Here is a 20,681-nt window from a genome sequence, read left to right as displayed (position 1 = left end):
ATCGGGCATTGATGGATCCATCTTCCCATCAATTTTAACCATCTTCCCTGTCCCTGCTGAAGAAAAGCAGGCCCAAACCATGATGCTGCCACCACCATGTTTGACAGTGGGGATGGTGTGTTCAGGGTAATGAGCTGTGTTGCTGTGTTTGCATTGTTGCCAAAAAGTTCAATTTTGGTTTCATCTGACCAGAGCACCTTCTTCCACATGTTTGGTGTGTCTCCCAGGTGGCTTGTGGCAAACTTTAAACAACACTTTTTATGGATATCTTTAAGAAATGGCTTTCTTCTTGCCACTCTTCCATAAAGGCCAGATTTGTGCAATATACGACTGATTGTTGTCCTATGGACAGAGTCCCCCACCTCAGCTGTAGATCTCTGCAGTTCATCCAGAGTGATCATGGGCCTTTTGGCTGCATCTTTGATCAGTCTTCTCCTTGTATGAGCTGAAAGTTTAGAGGGACGGCCAGGTCTTGGTAGATTTGCAGTGGTCTGATACTCCTTCCATTTCAATATTATCGCTTGCACAGTGCTCCTTGGGATGTTTAAAGCTTGGGAAATCTTTTTGTATCCAAATCCGGCTTTAAACTTCTTCACAACAGTATCTCGGACCTGCCTGGTGTGTTCCTTGTTCTTCATGATGCTCTCTGCGCTTTTAACGGACCTCTGAGACTATCACAGTGCAGGTGCATTTATACGGAGACTTGATTACACACAGGTGGATTGTATTTATCTTCATTAGTCATTTAGGTCAACATTGGATCATTCAGAGATCCTCACTGAACTTCTTGAGAGAGTTTGCTGCACTGAAAGTAAAGGGGCTGAATAATTTTGCACGCCCAATTTTTCAGTTTTTGATTTGTTAAAAAAGTTTGAAATATCCAATAAATGTCGTTCCACTTCATGATTGTGTCCCACTTGTTGTTGATTCTTCACAAAAAAATACAGTTTTATATCTTTATGTTTGAAGCCTGAAATGTGGCAAAAGGTCGCAAAGTTCAAGGGGGCCGAATACTTTCGCAAGGCACTGTATATCAGACCGTATACCACGGGTATGACAAAACATTTATTTTTACTGCTCAAATTACTTTGGTTTATAACAGCAATAAGGCACCTTGGGCGTTTGTGGTATATCGCCAATATACCACGGCTAAGGGCTGTGTCCAGGCAGTCTGCGTTGTGTCGTGCAGAGAACAGCTCTAAGCCGTGGTATATTGGCCATATACCACACCCCCTGGGACCTTATTGCTTAATTACACAACGGGTGGGTCTAATCCTGAATGCTGATTGGTTAAAACCACATTCCAGCCACTGTCTATTCCACTAGATTAAAATAACGGCTAAATCTATGAAGTTAAAATGCCTATTCACTCTGTTCCATCTGACTGTGCAATCCACCGTCTCATCTCCCCAGCCAGGCAATTTATAAACTTGATCTCCACTATAAAAAGCATCTAGACATTATCTCACATTTCTTTTAGACTAACATTTAGTTTTCAACAGCGGAGATTTGTATAAACCTTGCTGTCAGTCTCTCCGACATTTGCAACATTGTTTCAATATTCAAATTTGAGCTCCAGCTGTCCCATATTAATGAACGTGTTGGGAGTCAGGACGAGACAGACAGGCAGGTAGCATGTCTCAGCCAGTCAACATGAATCAGCTGGCATCATTTTAATGGATATATACAGTGCCTTGCGAAAGTATTCGGCCCCCTTGAACTTTGCGACCTTTTGTCACATTTCAGGCTTCAAACAAAAATATATAAAACTGTATTTTTTTGTGAAGAATCAACAACAAGTGGGACACAATCATGAAGTGGAATGACATTTATTGGATATTTCAACCTTTTTTAACAAATGAAAAACTGAAAAATTGGGCGTGCAAAATTATTCAGCCCCTTTACTTTCAGTGCAGCAAACTCTCTCCAGAAGTTCAGTGAGGATCTCTGAATGATCCAATGTTGACCTAAATGACTAATGATGATAAATACAATCCACCTGTGTGTAATCAAGTCTCCGTATAAATGCACCTGCACTGTGATAGCCTCAGAGGTCCGTTAAAAGCGCGGAGAGCATCATGAAGAACAAGGAACACACCAGGCAGGTACGAGATACTGTTGTGAAGAAGTTTAAAGCCGGATTTGGATACAAAAATATTTCCCAAGCTTTAAACATCCCAAGGAGCACTGTGCAAGCGATAATATTGAAATGGAAGGAGTATCAGACCACTGCAAATCTACCAAGACCTGGCCGTCCCTCTAAACTTTCAGCTCATACAAGGAGAAGACTGATCAGAGATGCAGCCAAGAGTCCCATGATCACTCTGGATGAACTGCAGAGATCTACAGCTGAGGTGGGACACTCTGTCCATAGGACAACAATCAGTCATATATTGCACAAATCTGGCCTTTATGGAAGAGTGGCAAGAAGAAAGCCATTTCTTAAAGATATCCATAAAAAGTGTTGTTTAAAGTTTGCCACAAGCCACCTGGGAGACACACCAAACATGTGGAAGAAGGTGCTCTGGTCAGATGAAACCAAAATTGAACGTTTTGGCAACAATGCAAAACGTTATGTTTGGCGTAAAAGCAACACAGCCCATCACCCTGAACACACCATCCCCACTGTCAAACATGGTGGTGGCAGCATCATGGTTTGGGCCTGATTTTCTTCAGCAGGTACAGGGAAGATGGTTAAAATTGATGGGAAGATGGATGGAGCCAAATTACAGGACCATTCTGGAAGAAAACCTGATGGAGTCTGCAAAAGACCTGAGACTGGGACGGAGATTTTTCTTCCAACAAGACAATGATCCAAAACATAAAGCAAAATCTACAATGGAATGGTTCAAAAATAAACATATCCAGGTGTTAGAATGGCCAAGTCAAAGTCCAGACCTGAATCCAATCGAGAATCTGTGGAAAGAACTGAAAACTGCTGTTCACAAATGCTCTCCATCCAACCTCACTGAGCTCGAGGAATGGGAAAAAAATTCAGTCTCTCGATGTGTAAAACTGATAGAGACATTCCCCAAGCGACTTACAGCTGTAATCGCAGCAAAAGGTGGCGCTACAAAGTATTAACTTAAGGGGGCTGAATAATTTTGCACGCCCAATTTTTCAGTTTTTGATTTGTTAAAAAAGTTTGAAATATCCAATAAATGTCGTTCCACTTCATGATTGTGTCCCACTTGTTGTTGATTCTTCACAAAAAAATACAGTTTTATATCTTTATGTTTAAAGCCTGAAATGTGGCAAAAGGTTGCAAAGTTCAAGGGGGCCGAATACTTTCGCAAGGCACTGTACATATAAATGTAAATTTAAAAAAGGTAACACTAAACGATGTGCAGCTAGTTTGCAGTCTTTCCAGCTTCAGTTTGAAGTGATTGTGTTGTTGGCTAGCTCCTCTGAACAACTGTGTCCTGACAAGAGAGCACATTTTCTATGCCAGGCGAAATTGCGCCTCATTAGCTCATTGTTATGGATGTATCCAAATAATTGTCACTATAAAACAGCTTAAACAAATGCAAATACAGCTACAGCTTGTTGTCTGGCTGCAATGTTGACGTGACTGTAAGTTAGCCATAGTTGGCTAGCTAGCAAGCAAAGGATAAGAACGTTGCCAGCCAGTATGGCAAATGGAACATTTAGAACGAATGACTGGGTCGTGTCCATAGATACAGAACAAAATGATTGAAAGTCTCTGGCAACCGAACCGATAGAACGAACGATCAGCCGGCTTGGGTCAAGTCATTGGTATTATTTTTGACACGGTCATGGATGAATACCAGGAGATATGTTGATGATGGCAGGAAGTATATGTGGTTCATAGTAAGTGTTTCGAATGATGAGACCTCTCAATATTGAATCACCTTTGTGGTAACAATCCAAAACAGTTTGCATGCAATGTAAGTCTTGAGGAAGCACCAAGTTGCACTTTCCGCTCGATAAATGCCACACGGTTTCACCCACAGTAGAGGTTGTAGTTAGGTTTCACACCATGGCTGCCAAATAGCAGAACCAACAGGTCTATCTCTTTCCCACGGTCCCAGCCTGGCAAATGAGAGGTGGACAGAGTCTGAGCACTCACAGACAGACAACAACTCCATTCTGTATACACAGGGGAACTAGGCTACATCCCAAATGACACCCTGTTCCCTACATACAATACTTCTGACTAGAACCCTATGGGGACTACATAGGGAATAGGGTGCCATTTGGGACGTCAACATAGTCAACTACACAAGAGCCAAAGCTTTTATTAACAATCTCAGGAATCAGGATTCTTCCTCGTTGATAATGTAAAGAGGACATAGTTGAAAGGACAGGCAGTTTCTCTCCTCCCACCCAGTGATACACAATCTAGAGTAATTCTGATATGGAATACATACCCCCCCCTCACTTCCTGGCAAGCAGACCTGGGTTCAAATACAATTTCAAATAATTGCAAATACTTTATCTGGGCTTGATTGAGCTTGTCTGGCTTAATAGAGAAGTAGAATAGTCCCAATAACCCCATCTGGCACTCCAGGTAGGCTACAGCAACAACAACAACAAAAATACTATTTGAAACCAGGTCTGCTGACAAGCAACAGAAAATGTGCAAATCTCCGGCAACGTCTCTCCTAATCAGACTGTCACAACAAGTCTCTTTCCTTAATGTAGCGTACATAATATTGGACAATGGCTTGTGGAGTAGAAATATCTTCAGCTATTATTAAGGTGGTGAGGAAAAATATTATATCCACGCTATTTTAGAATTGGGTTAACTGTATATTAAACATTACAACTCATCGAAGAGACATTGATGATGGTTTGACTTTAAGCTAAATGAGCTTTCTGACACAAGCTGTAATGGATTCATTTCGAGGTTGTTTGAGACTATTAGATGGAGTAAGAATCATTTGAATAACTCTGAAACTATGTGGTGTATGTATGAACCTTGTCAGTCTTAATGCTCCAACATCCTGCCTGACCAAGGATATCTCTAGGCCTACATTTACCGAATCCCTTCTTGTTAGCAGTGCTTCAGAGATATCAAGTCAGAATGTTTATTTTAACATTGGATTCAGTGGTCAAGTATGTAATGCATCGAGTATCGAGTATGTTCAGAGCTACAAATATGATGCATCTCCACGGTGTGATTCTCTAACATGGCATTGCCGACGTCAGGACTGGCCTGTGAGGATAAGGTTACCGTGGATCACCGTTCGACAGAGATATCTCTCATTCCCGCGGAGGGGGAGAGGTATAGAGGGATTGATGGGAAGGGGTTGTGACAGCCCATTGTAAATCTTAAGGCAGCAGACGAATCCTTGTTCCTGTTGGGGACTGGAATGTCTTCGTGTGGGCCTTATGGAGAATCTACCTCAGAACTGCAACATGCGATACATGGACTTTGGGACACTATATTTCATCATCCAAAATGGTGGTAACAATGACGGATGGTATATGAAAAGCAATGTTGTTTCTGTTATGTTATTAGAAGTTAAATGATGACGTTATAATGAAAACTTGAAGAGTTTTTTCATAATCTGTACATGATGTTTACATACTGTGCGTTGCATAGAAAATATCCAGATCAAAGAGAATGTTTTTGTAAAGGTGAACTGTGAACTTGTCTCAACTAGATCAGAGTAAAATCCTAATATCTTGCTACGCCCCAAGGAACCCAGAGAGCATGCCATGAAGATGGAAACGCCCTTTGTGGCCCGAGGGTATAACACTTGTGAATTAAGAATTTTACATACAGACTAAGTTGACCGTGTGCTGCAGCCAAGGTCTACGGATAGTCGTGATCCCAAAACACAACACGAGAAAGACCACAAAGGAACCTATTAACAATCAAGGCTACTAATCAACCGATTACTGTATCTAAGAAGGTGAATTCAAGAAGAACCAGCCAGTTATCCTCTTCAAATCATTGGTTGTCTACATGGACCTCCTACCCAATCTGGGAGCATCGACACGGCTGATTAGCTTCCTCAGAAGTCCACTTTCACAGATCGAGTGCAAGGGAACAGACCACTAAGAGAATGGACACTGACATCGTGTCGACAATCAGAGAATTACACCTGGAAAACTAAGGAAATGTGGCCATTGAAAGAAGGTCGTCGGCTCAACCTCATTAGAGGAACTCTGTCCACGAAGAGATACCAAACGGCGACTTTCAAAAAGTAAATATATTAATTATAATTCTGACCCATAAGAGCAGTAGTTCGGGGCAAGATCTTAGGGCTAAACTAAGTACAGTTTACAAATGTATCCAAATGTGCTTTTCTCTCATGCACTCTCTGTCTCTAAATCTCCATCTTGTGTAACACGTGTCATATTGTGTTGGTCCGCTAGGGACCTGTTTCATTGTACTAAGTTCTAATCAATAGCCTTTAGCTTGTTAGTAAATATATAATCAACTCAATTTGTGTGGTATGGAATGATTTAGTGAGACCCCGGTTTGTGCAGATTTACGAATTATGAGACGTTCAGAATGAGACTGCTATGAAATGGATATTCTGATATTCTTTGAGTTAATTTTGTAAACGGTAACTCATTAAATCGCCAGCAGCATACCATATATTTACTAATAATTATAATTCATATATTTACTGTCCTGCATACCACTGCTGGCTTGCTTCTGAAGCTAAGCAGGGTTGGTCCTGGTCAGTTCCTGAATGGGAGACCAGATGCTGCTGGAAGTGGTGTTGGAGGGCCAGTAGGAGGCACTCTTTCCTTTGGTCTAAAAAAAATATCCCAATGCCCCAGGATACTGCCCTGTGTAGGGTGCCATCTTTCGGATGGGACATTAAACGGGTGTCCTGACTCTGAGGTCATTAAAGATCCCATGGCACTTATCGTAAGACTAGGGGTGTTAACCCCAGTGTCCTGGCTAAATTCCCAATCTGGCCCTCAAACCATCACGGTCACCTAATAATCCCCAGTTTACAATTGGCTCATTCATCCCCCTCCTCTCCCCTGTAACTATTCCCCATGTCGTTGCTGCAAATGAGGACGTGTTCGCCTGTCAACTTATTTGGTAAAATAAAGGATAAATAAAATGTCAAAATAAATACATTTAAAAAACTTTTCCCATGGTGCCCCAGGTTACTGAGTTAATGGTTGCCTGATTAATTTAATCACGTAATTATAAACAGTTAATAATTCAATGAATAGCAGTCGTCACATTAATGATACAATGTCACGACACCAACCATGCCATTAGTATGATGCTTATACTTATGGTCACGCTGGTATAAAGGATTTGGAGACTGGCACATCTGGGTTTTTAATACACCCAAAACATGCACTTATACAAGACACTCAGATGTACCCAAACAAAAGAGCAAGGGTAATCCTTGTAGAACAACACGGGACGAGACCCATAATACACAAAGCACAAAACACGCAGCACAAGCTGAGACAACACATAGATACTCACACGACCAACAGACATGGGAACAATAATCGACAGCCCAATGGGGAAACAAAGGCACATTTATACAAATACAATCAGTGAGGAATTGGAACCAGGTGTGCGTAATGACACAGTTCAGTGCAGCCTAGAAGGCCCGGTGACGTCGACCTCCGGAACTGGTTAACAGAGTGAGCAGCAGTACCCGGGGGATCCGTGACACTTATCTAATCTGTGCCCCTGACAAGGGAGCTGCTGCCTGAGTGCTTTGTTAAACTTTGCAAACTCTGCACATTACCAATGGAAGATTGGTAATAAATGTTTTATCGATGTGTAATGGTTCAACATTTATACATATTTGGTTCTTATTTATTGCACGGTTTATTCAGTTTGTCAGTCCCCTCAGGCTTCAGGTCATCTGTAAACATTGTGATACAGAAAGTGATCATTTTCTGTAAATCACAGATCATTTCCCCAGAATGCTAACATGGATCAATACAGTGTTGGTCTCTCTTATCTCTCTCAGATGCAGCAGGAACGGTATCAATTCTGCGCATCAGTTCTACCTTAGCCATGCTAAAATGTATTGAATAGCAGGCTCATCTCTGTCTAGCAGATGACTATGATATGTGGGTGTTTTTTTACCTACCTTAGTTGAATGCAATGATGGTAAGTTACTCTGGATAAGAGCACTGGTTAAATATTTAAAATGTAAAAATGTACATCCCTTCATTTACCATAGCCCTTGGTTTATCATAGGTCTGGGCTACAGACAGGTCTGTATTAAGACATTACATTGTAAAATATCCATTACCGTCACAGCACGGTGTACAGGTGCAGTCTCCACACAATGTGTGGCCCAGAACACAGTTGATTTCCATGGCAGAGGTTAACAGTACATGGCCCAAAGACAGGCCCATCCATTCATGTCTATCCATTAAGCCGTCTCAGTGGGACTCAATGGGGGATTTACCGCCACTAAGATAGAGCACACACAATTTCACCAGGGCGACTCTGGCAGCTCCTGACTGACGGGCGGCTCTGGCGGCTCCTGGCTGACGGGCGGCTCTGGCGGCTCCTGACAGGAGGGAGGCTCTGGAAGCGCTGGACAGGAGGGATACTCTGGAAGCGCTGGACAGGCGGGAGCACCTGGAGGAAGGAGACGGAGAGACAGCCTGGTGCGTGGGGCTGCCACAGGAGGCCTGATGCGTGGAGGAGGCACCGGATGGACCGGACCGTGGAGGTGCACTGGAGGTCTCGAGCACCAAGCCTGCACAACCTGTCCTGGCTGGATATCCCCTGTGCGGCGAGGTGGAACAGACCACACTGGGCTGTGCAGGCGAACTGGGGACACCGTGCGTAGGGCTTGTGTCATATAACCCGGGCCGAGGAGACACACGCACTGGAGACCAGATGCGCTGAGCCGGCTTCATTCCTCCTGGCTCGATTCCCACTCTAGCCCGGCCGATACGAGGAGCTGCGATGTAGCGCACCGGGCTATGTGTGCGCACTGGGGACACCGTGCGCCTCACCGCATAACACGGTGCCTGCCCAGTCAACCTCTCTCCACGGTAAGTATGGGGAGTTGGCTCAGGTCTCCTATCCGACTTAGCCACACTCCCCATGTGACCCCCCCAAGAAGTTTTTGGGGCTGCCTCTCGTCCCTGTTGCGGTGCCATGCTAACTCCTCATATTGCCGCCTCTCGGCTTTAGCTGCCTCCAGCTCTTCCCTGAGGCGGCCATATTCCCCAGCCTGTGCCCAGGGTCCCTTACCGTCCAAAATCTCCTCCCATGTCCAGGAGTCCAGAACTCGCTGCCTCTCGTTACCACGCTGCTTGGTCCTTTCTTGGTGGGTAGTTCTATAACGATCGTTGTAGGTGGAAGAAGGAGAGGACCAAGGTGCAGCGTGGTACGTGTTCATGATCTATTAATTACACTGAACACTACAACAAAAATAACAAAACGGAACAAACGAAACAGTCCTGTCTGGTACAGAGACAGAGACAGAAAACAACTACCCACAACTCAAGGGTGAAAACAGTCTGCCTAAGTATGGTTCTCAATCAGAGACAACGATTGACAGCTGCCTCTGATTGGGAACCATACCAGGCCAAACACATAGAAATACAAACATAGAACAGAACATAGAATGCCCACCCCAACTCACACCCTGACCAACCTAAAATAGAGACATAAAAAAAGGAACTAAGGTCAGGACGTGACACCCTGATTCAGATGACCATCCTACCCATGCTAGATTACGGAGACATAATTTATAGATCAGCAGATAAGGGTCCTCTCGAGCGGCTAGATGTCCTTTACCATTCGGCCATCAGATTTGCTGCAGCTAGCAACTGGAACGAGCTGCAACAAACACTCAAACTAGACAGTACATTTTTTTGATGACCAAATTTTCCCATGAAGGACCTCCGCGCCACCTTCCTGATCAAGTGAGCACAACACAACAAGGTGAGTCCAAAAATGTATTGTATGCTGCTGCATAAATGATGTAATTTTACAGTAGAACAAAATAACTCCCGCCAAATTCTACTACATTCCAGAATTTGAGAACTGAACCATATCCATGATTCATATGCCATAGACGTAGGACATTGCCGACATGAGTCAGTTTCCTTTTAAAAGGCAATATGGAGGATGCACTTCATTTTGTAAAAACATCCTGCCAATGTCAGGGCAAAAGAGTAAATCCTTCATTACAATGAGTCCACAGAAAAGTGGATAGGGGGGAAGGGGTTTCAGAATGGCCTGCACAATCACATTGTAATGGGTTACAGTACCTGTACTGCCCTGAAAGCAAACAGAACTAAAACCAGGTGTGTATCTGCCATATCTGACCAAAATAAGACAGTATTGTAATTTCAGCTAGGTGAATGAGGAGAGATGACGTAGCCAACACATGAGTTCATGATTACATATTGCTTATACAGGCAATAAGCATGTAATAATGTGGTAGAGTGAGCTAGCATAGCATGTAAGCGTTTCACTGCACTTTATATACATTCTGTAAACTGTGTATGTGAAAATTACAATTTAATCTCCCAATGTATTTACCTTGTATTTTATAACACAGTTGAGAATGACATTCCAGCGATTAATACAGCAATTTAAGTATTCTAAGCATCCATATCTTCTCTTTTCTAGCACTAACTACTATAGTATATGTCCTCATAAATCCTCTCTAAAACGCAAGAGCACCAAAGGGGGGAAGAGTTCCCCCTGCAGGCCTGTTGACGTCATTTCAAGCAGATCAGAAAATGTCTTTATTTATGGGGTTGTCTCAATCAGTAACACTCTTACACTCTTATGACAGACAGAGTTCTTAGAAAATAGCGAGTATTGTAGATTATAAAATGCAGTTTTAGACAGTTTTATTTTTTTGTGGACTAAAAGCCATTAAAAGATCCTGTTGGTATGAATCGTATTTATAGTAAGGTTTCGTTTATTGTCATGGTGTACAACATTGGCAGCTAAGCGCTGAATTGCATTGAAAAAATTTTACGAATAACTACATAAACAAATCAATCGTGTGAAATCATGTGATACATCCCTAAAAAATGTAACGTTCTACCTGCTGGGATAGATGACGAAATGCAATGGTATGTAAAACCCTGCTTGTTTTCGAAAGTGAAAACGATTTGTGGTTTGTATTCATCGATGGCATCATCTCCCGCGACAGAGGCTGTCCCACGTTCATGGCTAGAAGGGTTCCTAATTGTCAAAGTATTATTTATTTATTTGCATTTTTGCTAACCCTAAACCGTTCTCCTAAACTTAACCCAATTCTCCCAACATGCTTCGTTAATCATTACATTTGATCTAGCTGTAAATAAGAAATTAGGTCCAAAATAAATCGTTTTAATTACCTTTTTTATATTCCAATGTTAATTTGTTTTACAGCGAAATAATGAAATGCCATGGAGTACATTAAGATACGTGTCGAGTCCAACTATTGTTTTCCTTTAACAGAGTAGCGATACAATTAGTTACACTTTCCATCCCTTGGGAGAGAGGATATAAAAAGTATGCCTTTAAATGCTTATACTGTAGGCTATCATGCCTACTGAATAAAGGTCAAATGTAACAACAAAACATACATAGGCTACTGTATTTAAAAATAAATTGCAGTGAAGAGCAATGTGTGCCTGCCATTACATTCGTCTCTGTTTTGATGATGTACTGGTTCAAATAAGTATTTACATAGCCAATGATTTGAGCAGCATTCTTGCGCACACCTACACACAGAAGACCAGAGCGCAGCATTTCGTCAACAGCTCTGCAAGGTGAATAAATGGAATGTACAATTCTCTTTCAGTTTCCTCGCTTGAAATGTCCTCTTTTTTTCCCCCGAAGGGAATTACATATTACCTCATCCATTGTATTTCAATGAGGGATACTATAAAGCTAGGGCACGTAGCCCAATGTTGAGAAGTAGTGTTCAGGGATTTATCAACTGACTGAACACATGGCTACTCTTAACGTGTCCTTTGTGGTACATCTTCTGTGTATAGTTGTTCTTAACCCGGTTGTGTATGCCAAATGCAGTGACCGAAACGGGCAAATATATTATCTATCTCGAACTCGCCAGACCCTCAATGATATTGCCATGGTATGTAAATCTCTTTAACCTATTACAAATTGAGCATATAGGCAGGAGACGTATATGGCAGAGACGTATGTGGAAATATGCCTCTGAATATAGGCTGTAGCATATATAGTGTGCGATCACAAGTTATTTATTCTAGCTGCAAAGTAGATTATTGGAGCTTCATTCATTCATATATTCAGTTGTTTTATTGAGATATGGTGTCTTTTGTGTGCGGTATAGGAGAGGAGACAAGTGGGCTGTATCCAAGAGGCGGAAAGGATAATGGTCCAACGTCCAACGCTTTCAATAGAGGTGATGCTCAGGAGATCATGAGTGGCTACAATTTTAGTGTTTGTCTAGTTCAATTGTATGTTTACACGGGGTGTTATGTGATTACAGGAGGGGGAAAAGCTTTGGACACTGAAACTTGCGTTTCAATTAGCCAGCGAGCTCTTCCAACAAAACCTAACACTTGTGAAATGGAATATCTTCAAAATCAGGGAGCTCCAAGACCTTCTTGCTCGACAAAATATGACCTATTCAGAATGTGTACGTTCCGAATGTTTAATTTGTATACTCTAGCTTTTAAACAATTATTATTATTGTTATTATTATTATTCATGTCATCTCATTTATATTTATATTAATGTTGTTTGTTGTTTACTAATTCAGGTCAGAGACATGAGTGTGCGTCTAAACCTTCCAATTGAAAATATGGTTAAGAACTACTTCAAACAGCTGGACGACTTTCTTTTACATGAGGTAAAACATCTCATACGTTGCATTTTTTTTTGTCAATTGTGTTTCAAACGTAAATTATTGAGAGGGGTGGAGTGTGTCTAGCCTATACCTATGATCTATGACGTATTATTTTCACCTAAAACATATTTGTTTCACGTTTTTTCTTTCAGCGTTTCAGCTCCTGCTCATGGGAGATCGTGAGAGCTGAAATGGGGAGCATCCTAAGGGATTTTTACAATAAATCAAAAATATCAAGAAAACACGCGTGAGAGTAGCATTACTTGTAGTTCAATTCTGCGTCAAAAAAAATATTTTGTTTAATTTATTAATTATTCCACTGTAAGCGTTATATATTTATGTTATTTATCCGCGTTGCAAATAATTGCCATGTACGCTATAATATTTAAATAAAAAAGACAAACACGCTTTATTTTGGGTTAAGTTGTGGTAGCAATTTTGTACAATTGTGTGGTGTGATGCAACCAACGAGTTTTTCCTTTAAATGTTATCCTATATATATATATATATATATATATTTTAAATCCTCCTGACAATTGCATACAGTATCAACATCATCTTCGATGGAAAACAAACTCCTTTACAATACTCTGAATTCCTGAACTCCAGCCATATTTCCCTGCACTTTAAGACATTATCATATCACTGTAAAACATGGTTGAGTTGTATAGTTATTCATAATATTAAGTACACATATATATATACTGGATATCATGCAACATACTTGACGAAATGTTGCGTTATTGTCTTCTGTGTGCAGGTGAGCGCAATGCTGCACAAATGGTAGGCTATGTAAATACATGTTTGAACCAATCCGTGATCGAAACAGATAATAATATAATGGCAGGGACACAGTGTTCTTCACGCAATGTATTTTTAATACAGTAGCCTATGTATTTTTTTGGGTAGTTCAAAAATAATTGAATGGAAATAGATTTATCCACAGGGGATTGGGAGAATATATGGAAACAAGGAATGAACAGGGATACAAGATGCAATGAGTACAAAAGGGACAGTAGAGTCAGGGGGATAGACAGAGTCTGGGAGAGGAGTAGGCATGATTAAGTAGGCATGATAGCCTACAGTATAAGCATTTAAAGGTGTAACGGATGTGAAATGGCTAGCTAGCTAGCGGTGTTCGCGCTAAATAGCGTTGCTCTGAGGCTTTTGTGGAGCGATGGGTAACGATGCTTCGTGGGTGTCAGTTGTTAAATGTGTGCAGAGGGTCCCTGGTTCGCGCCCGGGTATGGGCGAGGGGACGGTCTAAAGTTATACTGATACAAAGGCATACTGTTTATATCCTCTCTCCCAAGGGATGGAAAGTGTAACTAATTGTATGGCTACTCTGTTACAGAAAGAAAAATATGATGATAATAGATTGACTCGACACAGGTGCTCCATTGCAGTTATCGAGATGTATGACTTGCAGCCTAAATGGCATTTAATTATTTCGTTGTAAAACAAATTGACATTGGCATATGAAAAGGTTATTCAAACGATTTCTTGGGGACCTGATTTCTTATTAACAGCTAGATACAATGTTATTATTAACGTAGCAAGTTAGGAGAATTAGGTTCAGTTTAGGAAAAGGGTTTAGGGTTAGCAAAAATGCAAAACATTTTATAATAGTATGACAATTAGGAAACATTCTAGCCATGAAAGTGGGACAGCCTCTGTCGGGGGATGATGACATCGTTGAATAAACCACAAATCGCTTTCACTTCCGAAAACAACCGTTCTTTTCTTTTACATACGTGAGCATTTTGTGATCTATAGGTAGACAATAACACGTTCTCATATGGTTTTGAACATAATTTTTATATATTGTTTTATGAATATATCACGATTTCACATTATTGATTTGTTTATGTGATTATTTGTTTATTAATTTAAATGAGCAGAACGATGCAATTCAGCGCTTAGCTGCCAATGTTGTACACCATGACAATAAACGAAACCTTACTATAAACACGATTCATACCAACTGGATCTTTGATTGGCTATAGGCCCCAAAAAAACGTATCTGTCTAATGCTGCATTATATTCTACAATTACTCGCCATTCACTAAGAATTTCGCCTGTCATATTTCAGTAAGAGTGTTTTTCTGATTGAGACGAACCCATAAACAAAGAAATGTTCTGATCTGCTTGAAGTGATGTCAACAGGCCAGCAGGGGGAATTATTACCCCTTCAGGTGCTCTTGTGAGGACCACAGTTTAGAGAGGATGGATGCTTAAAATTCACGTATGAGGACATATACATAGTAGTTAGTGCTAGCCAAGAGAAGATATGGAAGCTTATCATTTACAGTATTAAACGCTTAAATGCCATTCTCAACCAGGTAGATTAAAATATATTTTCAATACATTGGGAGATTAAATCAAATCAAATTGTACTTGTCACACACACAGTGAACATCATGTATAACAAGTGCAGTGAAATACTTGTATGCTAGGCTAGCTCAGTCAACATTATTATTACATGCTTATTGCCTGTATAAGCAATATGCAATAATGAACTCGTCTGTTGCCTACATCATCTATCCTCATCCTCCAGGCCATCCAGACTGTTAAATAGCCATCACTAGCACAGAGAGGCTGCTGCCTACATACAGACCTGAAATCATTGGCCACTTTAATAAATAGAACGCTAGCCACTTTAATTATGACACTTTTATCATGTTTACATATCTTGCATTACTCATCTCATATGTAGATTCTGTATTCTATACTATCTATTGCATCTTAGCCTATGCGCTCTGACATTGCTCATCCATATATTTATATATCCTTATTCCATTCCTTTACTTAGATTTGTGTGTATATGGTATCTGTTGTAGAATTGTTAGATATTAATTGTTAGATATTACTGCACTGTCGGAACTAGTGGCACAAGCATTACTCTACACTCGCAATAACATCTACTAACCATGGGTATGTGACCCAATACATTTGATTTGTTCTGTTTGTTTTTCAGGGCCGTACATGTAAACCATTACAATGTGATTGTGCAGGCTATTTTAAACCCCCTTCCCACATCCACTTTTCTCTGGGCTCATTGTAATGAAGGATTTACTCTTTTGCCCTGACATTGGCAGGATGTTTTAACACTAGGAAGTGCATCCTCCATATTGCCCTTTAAAAGGAAACTGACTCATGAAACTGACAATGTCCTACATCTATCTATGATGAATCATTCAAACAACTTATATTCATGATTGTGATTAATAAAGCTCATCCTATGTTTGGACGTCTTCCTGTCCTCCATTGCAGACACAATCTCCTCCTCCTCCAGTCCGGTGTTGCTCCTTAGCTGGTCCATTTAAGCTGCTGCGCCTTCTTCACAACGCTGTCTGTGTGGGTGGAACAATTCAGTTTGTCCGTGATGTGTACGCTGAGGAACTTAAAACTTACTACCCTCTCCACTACTGTCCCATCTATGTGGATAGGGGGGTGCTCCCTCTGCTGTTTCCTGAAGTCCACAATAATCTCCTTTGTTTTGTTGACGTTGAGTGTGAGGTATACTAATACTATTGTGGTATACTTTTTGACATATTTATTCATTCTCCCCCCAGTAATCAACATGCAAAATTGGTAGGCTACAGAATACAGAATGAAATATAAGATCGGACATTTTTAACATGTTCTTATAACTTAAAAACTATCAATGGTGACCCTGGCCGTGACCCCACTCCCTGCGGGTGTTTCAGGAGGAGTTGGGATATGCAAGAAACACATTTCCATTACACATTTGTACAAGAAACACCCACAGGTGACAAATATAAGCACACCCCCGAATTATTGTTATTATTATTATTATGCCTTTACCTAATCTTAATCTAATCAACCTCAGTAAAACTAATACATAAAGTGGCATACCTATACCTAAAGTTAACCTTAACCTAACCCTCATTCCTAAACCTAACCAAAACCATAACTTTAATATATACTTCTTGTACCGCTTTGACTAAATTAAGTTTTTCTTCTTCCGGTTGAATATCCATTTCCTGGTTTTATACAGTGGGACAAACTTCAGCATAGTTTTTAATGACCCCTGTGAAGCGAATGACTTGGCCTTGAAGTCCTGCATATTGCATATTTCCCATCACCTAATGAACAACCACAATACCAGTCTGGTGTTAAGCGTGGGCTACCTCTTGTATAGACGTTCTATTTGGACACTGTGGCCAATAACAAAGCGGCAACTGCTTTTGGATACTTTATGGGTGGAGTCGGCAGAAATGGATGGCCTTCTAGGTAAATATTGATATAGTAGAATGAAAAAATATTCATCCTAATCACTAATGTATTGTAACGTCTTGTGAGGAGATACTTTCTGTATAAAAACCCTTGACATCTTCCTCATCAAACCTCCAAAGATTGCTTTCTGGGCTGTATTGACGTGTCCTGAAAAGGACATTTTAGATTGAAGGGTCATAACTCAGTTATTGTTTTCATATCTACAAAGAATAAGCTATTTTCTTTACTTTCAGAGAGCGAGCTGATCAAGGGGTCGAAAATGTAGATATTGCCAGATGTTCACTGTCCGAGGAACAGGCCATGGAAGCTTTTTTGCTGGCAAAAGTGTCCATAACCAGATGTAATTAAACTGTTCTGTGTTATTTTTCTCTCTCTTCCTATCTACCTGTCTCATTGTACATGGAACCTGTCTCACATGCATTAATTTAAAAAACATTAAAGATGTCAGCTGCTAAATTAAGATTTACGCCACATAAACACTCAGCCATTTTCGCTGGACTATCAGCCCCTGGAGCTGCAAAGTCATGATTTCCCTGGGGGTTAGCCATGCAATAACCAAGTGGTGAGAAACATAGCCCTCTATATTTAAATGTTCCAGGTACACTCCAATAGATGTCTGCGTCACATACAGTCAGTAACCACTCACAGGGGCACACACAACTTGCATTTCTATAACCTCTGACCCACCTCAGTGTTCACTAATCATGGAGGAAGACCACAGGACCACAACATTTTGTTTCTCTCTGTTAGAGCGGAACGCTTATGGAGAGATGTTTGGAGTGCTGTGACATGTCAGTACTACAACTTGCTGCACAGTTTGGAGGAAGAAGGCTACCTTGACCTGCCAGATTCCATCCACCTCTTCTGTGTGGGATAAGTGTTCCTATCTCGTCTGCGGGCAGATCTGCAGCATTCCACAGAGAGTGGGAATAATCACCCTTTAAGTACAAAAGGTGAACCTGACACCTGTGGCATATCGGAATGCTCCAAACAACTGTGTCTGAGCCAGACTATTGACACAGAATTCCACACTATGCAGAGGTACAGTATGTGCTAATATGATAAAAGTTCTACTTACCCCATCAAGACACTGGGCTGCTTGTACAAAAGCCTGGGAGAACAAAATGTAATGAATTAATTAATTGTAATGAAGAGAAGGGCTGATGTTGGTAGTTTTAGATAGACTGACCTGTAATAGTTGGACTACTACATAACATATACATTAATAGAACTACTGCCCCAACCACCTTGCTATAAGCTAAACACATACAGTATTCCATCAACAATTTATGCAGTGAATCAAACATGACATTGATGCACATTTCCATGACATAAAAGGACCACTAATCTGATTGATTGTCAGTCCTTTTTGGGAAGATTTTTTGGTAGGATTGATTTGAGGGTTTTCATCAGTACAGCATGACACCGTACTGCTATGGTTAATGATGGTAGAGTAAAATACAGATACACACTTTTCTGGAGAGACCATGTTCCATACTCTGCTCCTGACCATGGGCTTACTCAGGCTGTATGAGTAGAAAAACATAGTAAGAAGACTTGCTTCAGCTGTACAGAACAATTTTTTTGTGTTAGTCAAAGGAATTTACGAGTTTAAATTGTTTGAGTCTAGTGTTGACAATTTGAGGCTAGTGTAGTAGTGACTGTATTATAAATAGTAGTGGGAGAGTAGCTATTACTGACTGTATCCCAGTAGTAGTAAATCAAATCAAATTTTATTTGTCACATACACATGGTTAGCAGATGTTAATTAATGCGAGTGTAGCGAAATGCTTGTGCTTCTAGTTCCGACAATGCAGTAATAACCAATGAGTAATCTAACCTAACAATTCCACAACTACTACCATATACACACAAGTGTAAAGGGATAAAGAATATGTACATAAAGATATATGAATGAGTGATGGTACAGAACGGCATAGGCAAGATGCAGTAGATGGTATAGAGTACAGTATATACATATGAGATGAGTAATGTAGGGTATATAAACATAAAGTGGCATTGTTTAAAGTGGCTAGTGATACATGTATTACATAAAGATGGCAAGATGCAGTAGATGCAGCAGTTTAAATGAGTACAGTATATACATATACATATGAGATGAGTAATGTAGGGTATGTAAACATTATATTAAGTGGCATTGTTTAAAGTGGCTAGTGATACATTTTTACATCAATTCCCATCAATTCCCATTATTAAAGTGGCTGGAGCTGAGTCAGTATGCTCAATGTTAGTGGTGGCTGTTTAACAGTCTGATGGCCTTGAGATAGAAGCTGTTTTTCAGTCTCTCTGTCCCTGCTTTGATGCACCTGTACTGACCTCGCCTTCTGGATGATAGCGGGGTGAACAGGCAGTGGCTCGGGTGGTTGTTGTCCTTGATGATCTTTATGGCCTTCCTGTGACATCGGGTGGTGTAGGTGTCCTGGAGGGCAGGTAGTTTGCCCCCGTGATGCATTGTGCAGACCTACCCTCACTACCCTCTGGAGAGCCTTACGGTTGTGGGTGGAGCAGTTGCCATACCAGGCGGTGATACAGCCCGATATGATGCTCTCAATTGTGCATCTGTAGACGTTTGTGAGTGCTTTTGGTGACAAGCCAAATTTCTTCAGCCTCCTGAGGTTGAAGAGGCGCTGCTGCGCCTTCTTCACAACGCTGTCTGTGTGGGTGGACCAATTCCGTTTGTCCGTGATGTGTACGCCGAGGATAGGTGAGTGTGAGGTTATTTTCCTGACACCACACTCCGAGGACCCTCACCTCCTCCCTGTAGGCTGTCTCGTCGTTGTTGGTAATCAAGCCTACCACTTTAGTGTCGTCCGCAAACTTGATTACGTTGGAGGCGTGCATGGCCACACAGTCGTGGGTGAACAGGGAGTACAGGAGAGGGCTCAGAATGCACCCTTGTGGGGCCCCAGTGTTGAGGATCAGCGGGGTGGAGAGGTTGTTACCTACCCTCACCACTTGTTACCTACCCTCATTGACTGTGTTTGACGTAGGCATAATAGTTACTATAGCCAGTTAGGCTACTCTTGCTGCGTTCTACAATCCTGCTGAGTTTCATCAAATTTGACCAATAGCGGAGAGGAAGAAGCAAAGCCAGCGGAGAAAACAGAGGCTCGAGTCCGCACCAAAAATGTGTAGCATGAAAATACAGCGAGAAGCAGACGAAGTGGAGATTGTTTTGTCAAGAGGTCAATAAGAGTGTCAAATTTGGTCAAAGTGAAATTGAATTCCTCATTTGGAGAGCTCTGAGATACCACAAAGAATGAGACAAAAAAAAAATCACCTTTATAATAAAGCATTGCATAACATTTCTTCGCATTTGAGTAGTGGCATAGAGCAATAGAGTTGAGGCATTTACACAAGTTGCACAAATTGGCCTTGTATAAAAGCATCTCATGCAATTCTGCATCATTTTACATGACTGCAGACTTTGGCAGAATCGTTTTTAATACCGCACAAGTGATCGAAATGACAAACTACTTTGACGCTGAAACAGAATAATCTGAGATCAATACAAACATCCTTGTCTTGAATCCATCAATAGGCTAAGACCAGGTGTGGGAGGACACATATTGTTGGCTGCTATATGAGGAGGAAATTATAGTCCTAAAAATTCTTTCCAGTTTCACT

The 20,681-nt window shown here is 41.0% G+C and overlaps 1 long non-coding RNA gene across 1 annotated transcript in view; it reads right to left on the bottom strand.

Moving 5' to 3' along the window:
- The window catches only part of LOC121841069, a 31,820-nt gene extending 13,258 nt beyond the window's left edge, over positions 1-18,562 (bottom strand). The window contains exons 1-2 of the long non-coding RNA XR_006080100.1: positions 18,506-18,562; positions 18,112-18,144 (exon numbers count right to left, since the gene is read on the bottom strand). This is a non-coding gene — a long non-coding RNA (uncharacterized LOC121841069). The remainder of the gene's footprint in view (positions 1-18,111; positions 18,145-18,505) is intronic.
- Between the last annotated feature and the right edge of the window lie 2,119 nt (positions 18,563-20,681).

This window comes from Oncorhynchus tshawytscha, linkage group LG27, assembly GCF_018296145.1.
Source record: "Oncorhynchus tshawytscha isolate Ot180627B linkage group LG27, Otsh_v2.0, whole genome shotgun sequence".
Classification (NCBI taxonomy): Eukaryota; Metazoa; Chordata; class Actinopteri; order Salmoniformes; family Salmonidae; genus Oncorhynchus; species Oncorhynchus tshawytscha.
The sequence above is the reverse complement of the archived record's forward strand: the minus strand, read 5'-3'. Positions and strand labels throughout refer to the sequence as shown.